This window comes from Rattus norvegicus, chromosome 9, assembly GCF_021556685.1.
Source record: "Rattus norvegicus strain SHRSP/BbbUtx chromosome 9, alternate assembly SHRSP_T2T, whole genome shotgun sequence".
Taxonomy (NCBI): domain Eukaryota; kingdom Metazoa; phylum Chordata; class Mammalia; order Rodentia; family Muridae; genus Rattus; species Rattus norvegicus.
In genome coordinates this window covers 22,288,887-22,304,860 of record NC_141542.1, presented here as the reverse complement: position 1 = coordinate 22,304,860, position 15,974 = coordinate 22,288,887, and the positions used below count along the sequence as shown (strand labels likewise).

Below are 15,974 nucleotides of genomic sequence, written 5' to 3'. Positions count from 1 at the left end.
CTCAGAGTGTGTGATTTGTATGTGTTTTGTGTGTGTTTTATGTGTATGTGTGAGTGTGTGTGTATGTGTGTGTACTTGTGTGTGTGAGTGTCTGTGTGTCTCTGTGTGTATGTGTGTGAGTGTGTATGCATGTGTGAGTGTGTGTGTATGCGTGTGAGTGTGTGTTTTGTGTGTGTGTGCATGTGTGAGTGTGTGTATGAGTGTGTGTGTATCTGTGTCTGTGTCTGTGTGCACTAATGCTTCAATTATCCGCTATGGTGAATACTGTCCCCAACTCAATTATGAAGGTTAGTATTAAGCTGTGAGTAGTATGTGGAGAGTGGTCACAAAGAATATTTAGGAGTCCTCTTCTGTTAAGTTGTCTGAGACTTCCAAATGCTGCATAATGTGAGTGGGCCTCACATCTCAGCACACTAACTCTATTAAGTAAATTCCCGTGTGTTTTTCTTAAACAATTTTTATGAAAACCTTAATAATTTTTTCTCCCATTCATTTTTGGGGGGGGGGGGCGCAAGGGTCTTTGTTTGGTTTTTGTTTTCTTTTTGTTTTTTTTTTTGGTTTTCTTTTTGTTTGTTTGTTTGTTTTTTGCTTATTTTAGGTCCAGAGGATTTTCTGTAGCCTTGGAGGAAGTTCTAGACTTAGGACACTGGATCTGTACAGTTAAGGGAATTAACCAGTTCACTGAGCACATTTTTTGTTTGTTGGTTTCTGTTTTTCTTTTGAGATCTCACTGTGGGAGCAGAGGAAGTCCTGAGGAACTGAAGCCCTAAGTGGATATGTGCTGTAAACATGATATGACCATGCCTTGGACCCAAAGCCATTTATCCATGGGGAAAAGGCAAAGGCCCCCATGCCCCTTGAGGCTCAGAGACATGACAATGCCTTCTCAGGATGGTGTTGATAGTGTGTGCAGAAAAAGTCTACTCTACCTTTCTCCCTGGCCCCATCTGGATATTTACAGCCTGAAGACTGCTCCCTGCAGAGACTGCTCCTACTGAGATTAGCTAAATCTGCCCCTTGTCAGTTGCATATGCATAGTCCTCCCCTCCTTGTTTATCTGCATGTAATGCCCACCTCCTTGCTGCCCTGTGCAACAGCCCTGCTTCCTGGCCAACTCTATATAATAAACATGCTGAGCTTCTGGGATGCTGCATTTTCTCCAGCTCACGGACCCAGCCTTCCCCATGTATGTGTGTCCAATGTCATTCTTCATTTCCTCCTCACCCCTGGTCAGACCCAAGTCCCTGGAGCCACGCAAAGGACTTGGCAATCTCAGTCTGCTCCACTTCGAAGGAAGTGCTTTCTACACTGAAATCTAAAGCACACAGTGGGTTCAGCTCCCTCTCAAATGTCTTTGGTGAGGGTTGGGGTGGGTGTGAGACCAGTTGCATTATGACTATTGCAGAAGAGTAAAGGATTCACAGTTTGCTTTTGGTGAAGGTGAGCTCCCCAAGAGGCTATCATTGCCAATGTTTTCCCAAGTCACTTCTAGGAGGTCAACTGACTCCTAGGTGAGTCTTTGGTTACACTGCTTCAGTTTTCTGTGGCTACACTGTCCAAATGGCACCCACTGGTCACACATGGCTATTTGAGATGAACTAAACTTAGAACTAAAATCTGCCCCTTTAGTCACAGCAAGCAAACCAGGAGGCAAACAGCCAGCCAGAATCCATAGCCAGAAACACCGCAGATATAGAATATTTCTATCATCTAGAAATTTTTCCTGGACAGCAGTGGTCTAGGTTCTTGGTGTCTGGTTTTTCCTTCAGGGAGAATTATTTGCGGTACTAATATCAAAAGGTTTATTTTTAAAGCAACTTTACCAAAATGACTTACTCACCCCCAAATTAATCCAGTTTAAGTCTACAATGTAATGGTTCCCCATAAATCTATCTGAGTTCGACGGTAGACCACGGAACAAAAGAAAGACAGTTTATGCAGTTATGTAAAATGGTATGCATCAATATTGACCACTGCAAAATTATACTGTACTACTTTTGATTTCTTCAAAATTCAGGCCTTTTATTGATAGTTTTACAAAAATACATTATCCTAGAGTTGAGAAAATATTATACAATATTTCATCTGGGCTTTTTATTTCATTGAGACTTTAATATTTTTGCATCTTTTGCTAGTATTGTTAGATTCTTTATAAGAGTTTTATTTTGTGGATTTTTTTGCCGATCTGGTCACTATTTGATGCCATTTCAATGTTCTCAGGATTTTGATGACAATAATACCACAATGATAAAGTGATACTCATTTTCTTGAGCCATTTACATATGTATATACACACATGTGGGAAGTTATATATAACTATTTCTATGCTATACTGTGTAGAATACAATTCTATTATACGTCAACATATACAGTTTGCTCAATATGATTTCTGTGAATGTTATCAGTCATGGGGAAATAATAAGAGCCTGAATAAACATGGACAATATTTGCAGAATGCACATAAAATTGAAGATGGTATATAAGCAAAAGTGTGAAGTATATCACTTAGAGCTTTCATATCAAATGCACTTTAAAATTTTTAATAGATTAAAAAATTTAAATCATCTTTACCCAGTTTCATGTTTTTTTTTCACAATGTATCTCCTGGATGATTTGAATTATATATGCTGCTCAAGATCCTTTTAACAACAGTAACCTAATGCCTTACATGTGTTTCTGATATTTCTATTCACTTGATCACTGTTCAAAAATTGTACCAAGTTGATAACTGTAATTTTTTATGACTTTAAGAATGTAAATTTCATGTGTATGTATACACTTTTGATCCTAACTCTTTGGAGGCATAGGCAGGTGCATCTCTTTTTTGAGTCAACCTGGTCTACATAGAAAAACCCTATCTTAAAAAAATCAATCAATAAATAAGCAAATAAAAAAAGAATTTAAAACACTTGAAATTAATATGAACACAACCACATCTTTAACAACAATTGATTTTTTTATTGCAGATAATTCATATAATCCATTCACAAAATGTTATATAGTGTCATATGGGAAATCAATTTCATCGTAAAACAAACCTGCTTTTCTCTTTTAATTGGTTGCACTTAGTTAACATTTTCATGTACATATATAGTTTATTGTGATTATTCTCTCCCCCCACATCGTCTCAATCCCACCCCTATGACTTAAACTTATACAGTCTTCTAAATTTAGGCTTTCCAAATGTAGGATTTCTCTTTTATTTTTTATACATTCCTTTACTTTTCCATCTACAGTTTATGATATCTTAATAAGAAACCCATTCTGTCATTAGCATTATCTCAGTGCTTGGTAGGAGACATTCACATTCTTCAGTAGCTTGTCATCAGTGCAGGAAATGACATCGAGGTCTCTCTCTCTCTCTCTCTCTCTCTCTCTCTCTCTCTCTCTGTCTCTGTCACCCTCTCCGTCTTTCTCTGTTTTTCTGTCTCTCTGTCTCTGTCTCCCTCTCTGTCTCTTCTGTCTGTCTCTTCTGTCTCTCTGTCTCTCTGTCTCTCTGTCTCTCTCTCCATCCCCTCCCCAATTGTTTTGTTTTCTAATATAAGGTCTCACACTTTAGTCTAGCCTTGAACTCAAGGCAATCCACCTACCTCAGCCTTGTGAGTTTTGGGATTCCAGGTATACACCATCTTGCCCAGTGAATTTTGTGACTCTCGTACATCCCTTTACAATTTCTGAATTATTTTTAATATTGCTGTGACCCTTTTCTAGCTTCTAGATGTAGATACATTAACTGATTAGAAGGTTTAATTTTTAAAGATTTATTTATTTATGTAAATGAGCACTCTGTCTGCGAGTGTGCCTGCATGTCAGAAGAGAGCTTCAGACAGAAGAGGGCATTGGATCCCACTACAGATAGTTGTAGGTCACCATGTGGTTGCTGGGAATTGAACTTGGGAGCAATGGAGAAGCAGCACTCTTAACCACCAAGCCATCTCTCCAGCCTGATAAAAAAGATTTTAAATTTCATTCTTTTCGTGTTTGTTTGCATCTTTCTTCTTGAGAACACTGTGATGGAATGTCCAAATGGTAATTAGTGGCGGTTGGTAGAAGGAGCCATATGTGTGATGCTGCCATATGTGTGAGGGGATGGCAACAAGGTGCAGAGCCAAGACCATGGCCCTGTGCCCTGAGGCTCGCCTGCTGGACTTGGGCTCTCAGCCCCATCAGGATGCCTTCAGGTGAGGACAGCAGGTGGTGGCTTGTGCCCTGCTGAGCTGGCCTAGGAGAGTGGCAGCCACAATCACCCTGCCCAAGTCTCCAGCCTGGGGCAGCTGGAAGCTCCTGAGGCTTTGGCCACAGTTAGGTCAAGGTAGGCCTGGGGGCCACAGAAGCCGCCCTAAGCCTCCCCAGAGCCCTGAGAGGGGACTGACCCACCTGGACTGAGCCAGGAGCTCAGCACCACGCGCTTCCCAGTGTTGCGCCTCAACAGGTTGCCTGCACCTTGGAGTGGGCACACGTGTCCTTCCCACCCCGCCGTTCGACCGCGCCCGAGCCAGGCCTCAGGGCACGCGGATCTCGTGGGTGAGCGCAGGGCCTGAGGGGACCGGGCGCCCGCGTTATATTTGGCACCCGCAGCAGCGCGTGTGCCTGGGCGAGTTTTCCATCAGCAGGTGCCTGCAGTCAGGGCGCCGCCGCCCAAGCTGACTCCTCTCTCTCCCTCTCCAATCCCGGCAGGGCCCAGAGGTGATTCTGCCTGCACGATGTCCTCCTTCCTGGAAGCGAGCTCTTCGCAGGCGCCACGTCGCGAACAAAAAGAGAAAGACAAAAAGAAAAGAAAAAGCAGAAGAAGCAGCCAGGGAAGCGGGCCTTAAAGGCGTTGGGGGTCAGCTCGGCCTAGGGCAGGCGCGCTATGATAGCGGCGGGGTTTCAAACAGAGACTGCAGCCTTCAGTGTCCAGGGACGAAGCCCAGGCCAGCCCTGCCAGGGGACCTGGAGGCGTGGTGCTCGCGCGGACCCCTAGCCCGACCTCCGCTCTGGTCCCCAGGGACAGCAAGCAGCAAGCAGGGCGGGCTGCACCGCCAGAGCAGCAGAATCAAGGTAGGTAGGAGACCCGCGTCCCTACTTGCCTGGTTCTGGCTCCGCCCCCCCCCCCACCTGGTCCCCCTGTCCTGGGAAAGCAGTGGCAGAAGGAGGCAATGCAAAGTGAGTCCATTGGGTAGGGGAAGGGAGGGTTCAGGGATGTATGGAGAGCTGAAGCAGGGATTGGAAAGCCTATGGCATTGAGAAAGAGTGGAGAGGTAATCTGGAGTGTGCTGTTAATGGACGGGGATCGTGGGAAAATATTTTCTGAAAACCTCAGGCAATGAATGTATTATTTAATAGATTTCTTCTGATCTACTTTGTAATTGGTTGCCCCTTGCAAGAAATTGTATTTGGAGGATGTAAAATACACTCCTTCAATTACTGGGGGAAAGGGAACATAAACAGAGATTTCCTCTTTTTTAGCTTCCAAAGCTCTGAGAGATTACAGTTCTGCATAATTTAATTCTTTCCTGCCTGCTATGAGCAGGCCTCCAGATCTGCAAGTTCCTTTGGAATGGTTTTGCTTGTTTTTATTTATTTTCCATGGTGCTGATTAAAAAGCCACGAATTGTTTGGTGAATTTTAAATTTCAAGAGGTGACATCCAGAGTTTATGGTGGTTTCCTTCAAACATTGCAGTGTAGTTGCAGCATAAAAAAATACTTCTTGTGACAAGAAGTGGAAAAAGAAAGTTGATGAGCTAAGAAAAGTAGAGCCTTGAGCCAGATCAACCATTTGGCTTCCTCAAATATGGAGCAAGCATGGAATGTGGCTTTTTCAGAATTGATGGGGTTTTTAGGATTGGGCAGTGAATACTGTCTGGTGCTAACCCATCCCTTTTGTGGCTGACAACCCTTAGGAGACAGGTCAGAATGTGCCAACAGCACAGAGTTAGCACTGGTGGTATTTGAACTCAGAAGTGCTCAGGAACTATGAAAGTTTCTCTGTTATCAGCCTGGAGCCATCTAGTGAAATAGACCACTGTGATGCTGTGTAAGAGGCTGTTGTGAGGGCTGGAGAGATGGCTTAGTGGGTAAGAGCATCAAGTGTTCTTTCAGAGGTCTTGAGTTCAAATGCCAGCAACCACGTGGTGGCTCACAACCATCTGTAATGAGTACTGATGCCCTCTTCTGGTGTGTCTGAAGACAGCTGCATTGTCTCACATATAAATAAATAAATCTTACAAAAGATTGTCATCTACTGCAGTTTCTATGTGGACAGGGCACAGTTGAAGGGCTTAAAGATCAAGTACATTGCCTGTCTTTAAAGATCAAGTGTATCACCTAACTTTCAAACCAAGAAATGTAGTGTCTTTTTTGCTGCTTGTGTAGCTTTTAGTGATGTATCTTTTCTCCTAGTATGTCCTTTGTTTCCATAATAGTTGTTTTCAAGTATATATGATTATCGCTCCTATTTGCAGAGCTATTCAATATTTTCATTGGTTAAATATTTGTGGTGAATTTACATTGTGATATCAGTAAAATGCTATGTGAAAATTTTAGAGAATATACCGGTTTGGGTAATTTTAATAATCTTTGCCCACAAGTGGTGGCCTGTTTTCACATTGAAAAGACTGGAATTCATTACCATCCATAGCAGGATTGATAGGGAAGCACAATGGACAGCAACAGTGTTGTTCCCTTTGACAGTTGTGGGAGCCAAGAAAGAAGTGTGAGTTGCCTGTTTGTGTCTTACAAAACTGAGACTGAGTATCATTACTGTAGAAGCCCATGGAAAAAATGATGAGCTTTTCAGAAATCACCAGTTAAAGAAATGGTGGTATTGGTGGGGGAGGGCCCAGGAGCTGCAGGACCTCTGCGCCTGAGACACTGCTGGAACCTGAAGGGACAGACCGGATAAACAGTTCTCTGCACCCAAATCCCGTGGGAGGTAGACCTAAACGTTCAGAGAGGCAGAAACGCCTGGGAAAGCAGAAGAGACTGCACTCTGCACACATCTCTGACGCCAGAAGAAAACACCAAACGCCATCTGGAACCCTGGTGCACAGAGGCTCCCGGAAAGGGTGGCACAGATCTTCCTGTTTGCTGTCCCCGCGTAGAGCTTGTAGGCAGCACCCCATGAGCAAACTTGAGCCTTGGGACCACAGGTAAGACCAACCTTTCTGCTGCAAGTGACCTGCCTGGTGAACACCAGACATAGGCCCACAGGAACAGCTGAAGACCTGTAGATGGGGAAAACTACACGCCCGAAAGCAGAACACTCTGTCCCCATAACTGGCTGAAAGAAAACAGGAAAATAGGTCTACAGCACTCCTGACACACAGGCTTATAGGAGAGTCTAGCCACTGTCAGAAATAGCAGAACAAAGTAACACTAGAGATAATCTCATGGCGAGAGGCAAGCGCAGGAACCTAAGCAACAGAAAGCAAGACTACATGGCATCATCGGAGCCCAATTCTCCCACCAAAGCAAACACGGAATATCCAAACACACCAGAAAAGCAAGATCTAGTTTCAAAATCATATTTGATCATGATGCTGGAGGACTTCAAGAAAGACGTGAAGAACTAACTCCCTTAGAGAACAAGTAGAAGCCTACAGAGAGGAATCTCAAAAATCCCTGAAAGAATTCTAGGAAATCATAAATAAACAAGTAGAAGCCCATAGAGAGGAGTCACAAAAATCCCTGAAAAAATTCCAGGAAATCATAAATACACAAGTAGAAGGCCATAGAGAGGAGTCACAAAAATCCCTGAAAGAATTCCAGGAAAACACAATCAAACAGTTGAAGGAATTAAAAATGGAAATAGAAGCAATCAAGAAAGAACACATGGAAACAACCCTGGATATAGAAAACCAAAAGAAGAGACAAGGAGCTATAGATACGAGCTTCACAAACAGAATACAAGAGATGGAAGAGAGAATATCAGGAGCAGAAGATTCCATAGAAATCATTGACGCAACTGTCAAAGATAATGTAAAGCAGAAAAAGCTACTGGTCCAAAACATACAGTAAACCCAGGACTCAATGAGAAGATCAAACCTAAGGATAATAGGTATAGAAGAGAGTGAAGACTCCCAGCTCAAAGGACCAGTAAATATTTTCAACAAAATCATAGAAGAAAACTTCCCTAACCTAAAAAAAGAGATACCCATAGGCATACAAGAAGACTACAGAACTCCAAATAGTTTGGACCAGAAAAGAAACACCTCCCGTCACATAATAGTCAAAACACCAAACGCACAAAATAAAGAAAGAATATTAAAAGCAGTAAGGGAAAAAGGTCAAGTAACATATAAAGGCAGACCTATCAGAATCACACCACTTTTCGCCAGAAACTATGAAAGCCAGAAGATCCTGGACAGATGTCATACAGACCCTAAGAGAACACAAATGCCAGCCCAGGTTACTGTATCCTGCAAAACTCTCAATTAACATAGATGGAGAAACCAAGATATTCCATGACAAAACCAAATTTACACAATATCTTTCTACAAATCCAGCACTACAAAGGATAATAAATGGTAAAGCCCAACATAAGGAGGCAGGCTATATCCTACAAGAAGCAAGAGACTAATTGTCTTGGCAACAAAACAAAGAGAAGAAAAGCACACAAACATAACCTCACATCCAAATATGAATATAACAGGAAGCAATAATCACTATTCCTTAATATCTCTCAATATCAATGGCCTCAACTCCCCAATAAAAAGACATAGATTAACAAACTGGATATGCAATGAGGACCCTGCATTCTGCTGCCTACAGGAAACACACCTCAGAGACAAAGACAGACACTACCTCAGAGTGAAAGGCTGGAAAACAACTTTCCAAGCAAATGGTCAGAAGAAGCAAGCTGGAGTCGCCATTCTAATATCAAATAAAATTAATTTTCAACTAAAATTCATCAAAAAAGGTAAGGAAGGACACTTCATATTCATCAAAGGAAAAATCCACCAAGATGAACTCTCAATCCTAAATTTCTATGCCCAAATACAAGGGCACCTACATACGTAAAAGAAACCTTACTAAAGCTCAAAACACACATTGCACCTCACACAATAATAGTAGGAGACTTCAACACCCCACTCTCACCAATGGACAGATCATGGAAACAGAAATTAAACAGAGACGTAGACAGACTAAGAGAAGTCATGAGCCAAATGGACTTAACAGATATTTGTAGAATATTCTATCCTAAAGCAAAAGGATATACCTTCTTCTCAGCTCCTCATGGTACTTTCTCCAAAATTGACCATATAATTGGTCAAAAAACAGGCCTCAACAGGTACAGAAAGACAGAAATAATCCCATGCCTGCTATCGGACCACCAAGGCCTAAAACTGGTCTTCAATAACAATAAGGGAAGAATGCCCACATATACGTGGAAATTGAAAAATGCTCTACTCAATGATAACCTGGTCAAGGAAGAAATAAAGAAAGAAATTAAAGACTTTTTAGAATTTAATGAAAATGAAGGTACGACATACTCAAACTTATGGGACACAATGAAAGCTGTGCTAAGAGGAAAACTCATAGCGCTGAGTGCCTGCAGAAAGAAACAGGAGAGAGCATATGTCAGCAGCTTGACAGCACACCTAAAAGCTCTAGAACAAAAAGAAGCAAATAAACCCAGGAGTAGTGGAAGGCAGGAAATAATCAAACTCAGAGCTGAAATCAACCAAGTAGAAACAAAAAGGACCATAGAAAGAATCAACAGACCAAAAGTTGGTTCTTTGAGAAAATTAACAAGATAGATAATCCCTTAGACAGACTAATGAGAGGACACAGAGAGTGTGTCCAAATTAACAAAATCAGAAATGAAAAGGGAGACATAACTACAGATTCAGAGGAAATTCAAAAAATCATCAGATCTTACTATAAAAGCCTATATTCAACAAAACTTGAAAATCTGCAGGAAATGGACAATTTCCTAGACAGATATCAGGTACCAAAGTTAAATCAGGAATAGATAAACCAGTTAAACAACCCCATAACTCCTAAGGAAATAGAAGCAGTCATTAAAGGTCTCCCAACCAAAAAGAGCACAGGTCCAGACAGGTTTAGTGCAGAATTCTATCAGACCTTCATAGAAGACCTCATACCAATATTATCCAAACTATTCCACAAAATTGAAACAGATGGAGCACTACCAAATTCCTTCTATGAAGCCACAATTACTCTTATACCTAAACCACACAAAGACACAACAAAGAAAGAGAACTTCAGACCAATTTCCCTTATGAATATCGACGCAAAAATACTCAATAAAATTCTGGCAAACCGAATCCAAGAGCACATCAAAACAATCATCCACCATGATCAAGTAGGCTTCATCCCAGGCATGCAGGGATGGTTTAATATATGGAAAACAATCAACATGATCCATTATATAAACAAACTGAAAGATCAAAACCATATGATCATTTCATTAGATGCTGAGAAAGCATTTGACAAAATTCAACACCCCTTCATGATAAAAGTCCTGGAAAGAATAGGAATTCAAGGCCCATACCTAAACATAGTAAAAGCCATATACAGCAAACCAGTTGCTAACATTAAACTAAATGGAGAGAAACTTGATGCAATCCCACTAAAATCAGAGACTAGACAAGGTTGCCCACTCTCTCCCTACTTATTCAATATAGTTCTTGAAGTTCTAGCCAGATCAACCAGACAACAAAAGGAGGTCAAGTGTATAGAGATCGTAAAAGAAGAAGTCAAAATATCACTATTTGCAGATGATATGATAGTATATTTAAGTGATCGCAAAAGTTCCAACAGAGAACTACTAAAGCTGATAGACAACTTCAGCAAAGTGGCTGGGTATAAAATTAATTCAAATAAATCAGTAGCCTTCCGCTACACAAAAGAGAAACAAGCCGAGAAAGAAATTAGGGAAAGGACACCCTTCATAATAGACCCAAATAATATAAAGTACCTCGGTGTGACTTTAACCAAGCAAGTAAAAGATTTGTACAATAAGAACTTCAAGACTCTGAAGAATGAAATTGAAGAAGACCTCAGAAGATGGAAAGATCTCCCAAGCTCATGGATTGGCAGGATTAATATAGTAAAAATGGCCATTTTACCAAAAGCGATCTACAGATTCAATGCAATCCCCATCAAAATACCAATCCAATTCTTCAAAGAGTAAGACAGAACAATTTTCAAATTCATCTGGAATAACAAAAAACCCAGGATAGCTAAAACTATCCTCAACAATAAAAGGACTTCAGGGGGAATCACTATCCCTGAACTCAAGCAGTATTACAGAGCAATAGTGATAAAAACTGCATGGTATTGGTACAGAGACAGACAGATAGACCAATGGAACAGAATTGAAGACCCAGAAATGAACCCACACACCCATGGGCACTTGATTTTTGACAAAGGAGCCAAAACCATCCAATGGAAAAAAGATAGCATTTTCAGCAAATGGTGCTGGGTCAACTGGAGGTCAACATGTAGAAGAATGCAGATTGATCCATGTTTATCACCCTGTACAAAGCTTAAGTCCAAGTGGATCAAGGACCTCCACATCAAACCAGACACACTCAAACTAATAGAAGAAAAACTAGGGCAGAATCTGGAACACATGGGCACGGGATAAATTTCCTGAACAAAACACCAATGGCTTATGCTCTAAGATCAAGAATCGACAAATGGGATCTCATAAAACTGCAAAGCTTATATAAGGCAAAGGACACTGTGGTTCGGACAAAATGGCAACCAACAGATTCGGAAAAGATCTTTACCAATCCTACAACAGATAGAGGCCTTATATCCAAACTATACAAAGAACTCAAGAAGTTAGACCGCAGGGAGACAAATAACCCTATTAAAAAATGGGGTTCAGAGCTAAACAAAGAATTCACAGCTGAGGAATGCCGAATGTCTGAGAAACACCTAAAGAAATGTTCAACATCTTTAGTCATAAGGGAAATGCAAATCAAAACAACCCTGAGATTTCACCTCACACCAGTGAGAATGGCTAAGATCAAAAACTCAGGTGACAGTAGATGCTGGCAAGGATGCGGAGAAAGAGGAACACTCCTCCATTGTTGGTGGGATTGCAGACTGGTACAACCATTCTGGAAATCAGTCTGGAGGTTCCTCAGAAAATTGGACATTGAACTGCCTGAGGATCCAGCTATACCTCTCTTGGGCATATACCCAAAAGATGCCCCAACATATAAAAAAGACACGTGCTGCACTATGTTCATTGCAGCCTTATTTATAATAGCCAGAAGCTGGAAAGAACCCAGATGCCCTTCAACAGAGGAATGGATACAGAAAATGTGGTACATCTACACAATGGAATATTACTCAGCTATCAAAAACAATGACTTTATGAAATTCGTAGGCAAATGGTCGGAACTGGAAAATATCATCCTGAGTGAGGTAACTCAATCACAGAAAAACACACATGGTATGCACTCATTGATAAGTGGCTATTAGCCCAAATGCTTGAATTACCCTAGATGCCTAGAACACATGAAACTCAAGAAGGATGATCAAAATGTGAATGCTTCACTCCTTCTTTAAAAGGGGAACAAGAATACCCTTGGCAGGGAATAGAGAGGCAAAGATTAAAACAGACACAGAAGGAACACCCATTCAGAGCCTGCCCCACATGTGGCCCATACATATACAGCCACCCAATTAGACAAGATGGATGAAGCAAAGAAGTGCAGGCCGACAGGAGCCGGATGTAGATCACTCCTGACAGACAAAGCCAGAATACAGCAAACACAGAGGCGAATGCAAGCAGCAAACCACTGAACTGAGAATAGGACCCCCGTTGAAGAGAAAGAACTGGAAGAGCTTGAAGGGGCTCAAGACCCCATATGTACAACAATGCCAAGCAACCAGAGCTTCCAGGGACTAAGCCACTACCTAAAGACTATACATGGACTGACCCTGGACTCTGACCTCATAGGTAGCAATGAATATCCTAGTAAGAGCACCAGTGGAAGGGGAAGCCCTGGGTCCTGCTAAGACTGAACCCCCAGTGAACTAGATTGTTGGGGGCAGGGCGGCAATGGGGGGAGGATGGGGAGGGCAACACCCATAAAGAATGGGAGGGAGGAGGGGGATGTTTGCCCGGAAAGCGGGAAACAGAATAACAGAAATGTATATAAGAAATACTCAATTTAATTAAAAAAAAAAAGAAATAGCCATTGTAAAGAATTTACAAAAATCAATGCAGTGAAGCAGAGTGGACGCTGTGTGTCAAGTCCCTCTGCTGTCAATCTCTGGGACCAAGTATGTATCAGATCAGTGACAGGAATGGGGTGCTGAGAGCCTGGAGCAAAGGGATGCTGGCTGCATGGCCACATTTGAACAGCACTAAAGCAGGACTAAATGCTAAGAAAAAAAAGCCATATGCAAACCATGTAAATTTTAATGTCCTCCAGAAAGGCAAAACCACAATAATTTTACTGTTTGTCAAGCTGCTTGTGTCACCAATCTTCTAATATTGGTAAGGATGTGAAAAATTCTTCTGATGCAAACCAGTTGCCAATAAGAAGAACAACCACTGTCCAGACCAAGGTGACCTGGATGCTGTCAAATAGGCCGAGGCAGCCTGGACAGCCATCAGAGTCTGTTTAACACACAGATATCTGTCATTTCAAAAGGGGGAAAATGAAGCCTGACTTTTCCCCCCACTTTATGCAAAACCAAGAATACTCCAGCATTGAGGCTTACAAATAAAAATACACCAAGAAATTTCATAGAATATACATTTCTCTTGTGTGTGCTACTGAGTGTGTGTGTGTTTGGTATGTTTTGTGTGTGTGTATGTGTGAGGGTGTGTGTATGTGTGTGTGCTTGTGTTTGAGTGTGTGTGTATGTGTGTGACTGTATGTGTGAGGGTGTGTGAGTGTGTGTTTTTTGTGTGTGTGTTTGAGTGTGTGTGTATGTTTGTGAGTGTATGTGTGAGTGTGAGTGAGTGTGTGTGTTTTGTGTGTGTTTTGTGTGTGTGAGTGTGTTTGTGTGTGTGTGTTTTGTGTGTGTGTGTTTGTGTGTGTCTGTGTGTCTGTGTGCACTAATGCTTCAATTATCTGCTATGGTGAACACTGTCCCCAACTCAATTATGGAGGTTAGTATTAAGCTGTGAGTAGTATGTGGAGAGTGGTCACAACGAACATTTAGGAGTCCTCTTCTGTTAAGTTGTCTGAGACTTCCAAATGCTGCATGTTGTGAGTGGGTCTCACATCTCAGCACACTAACTCTATTAAGTATAATTCCCGTGTGTTTTTCTTAAACAATTTTCTATGAAAACCTTTAATAATTTTTTTCTCCCATTCATCTTTTGGGGGACGAAGGGTCTTTGGGTTTTTTTTTTCTTGCTTACTTTAGGTCCACAGGATTTTCTGTAGCCTTTGAAGAAGTCCTAGTTAGGACACTGGATCTGTATACTTTAGGGAATTAACCAGTTAACTGAGCACATTTTTTCTTTGGTTTCTGTTTTTCTTTTGAGATCTCACTGTGGGAGCAGAGGAAGCCCTGAGGAAGTGCAGCCCTGAGTGGATGTGTGCTGTAAACCTGATATGACCATGCCATGGACCCAATGCCGTTTATCCATGGGGAAAAGGCAAAGGCCCCCATGCCCCTTGAGACTCAGAGACAACAAAGCCTTCTCAGGATGGCATTGATAGTGTGTGCAGAAAAAGTCAACTCTACCTTTCTCCCTGGCCCCATCTGTATATTTACAGCCTGAAGACTGTTCCCTGCAGAGACTGCTCCTACTGAGATTAGCTAAATCTGCCCCTTGTCAGTTACATATGCATAGTCCTCCCCTCCTTGTTTATCTGCATGTAATGCCCACCTCCTTGCTTCCCTGTGCAACAGCCCTGCTTCCTGGCCAACTCTATATAATAAACATGCTGAGCTTCTGGGATGCTGCATTTTCTCCAGCTCACGGACCCAGCCTTCCCCATCTATGGGTGTCCAATGTCATTCTTCATTTCCTCCTCATCCCTGGTCAGACCCAAGTCCCCGGAGCCACGAAAAGGACTTGGCAATCTCAGTCTGCTCCACTTTGAAGGAAGTGCTTTCTAAACTGAAATCTAAAGCACACAGTGGGTTTAGCTCCCTCTCAAGTGTCTTTGGTGAGGGATGGGGTGGGTGTGAGACCAGTTGCATTATGACTATTGCAGAAGAGTAAAGGATTCACAGTTTGCTTTTGGAGAAGGTGAGCTCCCCAAGAGGCTATCAATGCCAATGTTTTCCCAAGTCACCTTCTAGGAGGTCAACTGACTCCTAGGTGAGTCTTTGGTTACACTGCTTCAGTTTTCTGTGGCTACACTGTTCAAATGGCACCCACTGGTCACACATTGCTATTTGAGATGAACTAAACTTAGAACTAAAATCTGCCTCTTTAGTCACAGCAGGCAAACCAGGAGGCAAACAGCCAGCCAGAATCCATAGACAGAAACACCGCAGATATAGAATATTTCTATCATCTAGAAATTTCTCCTGGACAGCAGTGGTCTAGGTTCTTGGTGTCTGGTTTTTCCTTCAGGGAGAATTACTTACCGTACTAATATCCAACGGTTTATTTTTAAAGCAACTTTACCAAAATATGGCTTACTCATCCCCAAATTAATCCAGTTTAAGTCTACAGTGCAATGGTTCCCCATAAATCTACCCGAGTTCATCACTAGACCACGGAACAAAAGATCAAGAGTGTTTGCAGTTATGTAAAATGGTATGCAACAGTATTGACCACTTTATAATCATACTGTACTACTTTTGAATTCTTCAAAATTCAGGCCTTTTATTGATATAGTTGTACAAAAATACATTATCCTAGAGTTGAGAAAATATTATACAGAATTTCATCTGGGCTTTATATTTCAATGAGTCTTTAATATTTTGCATCTTTTGCTAGTATCGTTAGATTCTTTATAAGAATTTTATTTTGTGGAGTTTTTTTTTGCCAATCTGGTCATTATTTGATGCCATTTCAATGTTCTCAGGA

General features: G+C 41.7%; 1 protein-coding gene across 1 annotated transcript in view; it reads left to right on the top strand.

The window, feature by feature from the left end:
* Positions 1–4,891: 4,891 nt before the first annotated feature.
* LOC148003499 (disks large homolog 5-like) overlaps positions 4,892–15,974 on the top strand; it is a 35,005-nt gene continuing 23,922 nt past the window's right edge. The window contains exon 1 of the mRNA XM_087568757.1: positions 4,892–5,040. The gene's annotated coding sequence lies outside the window, so the exon portion shown is untranslated. The remainder of the gene's footprint in view (positions 5,041–15,974) is intronic.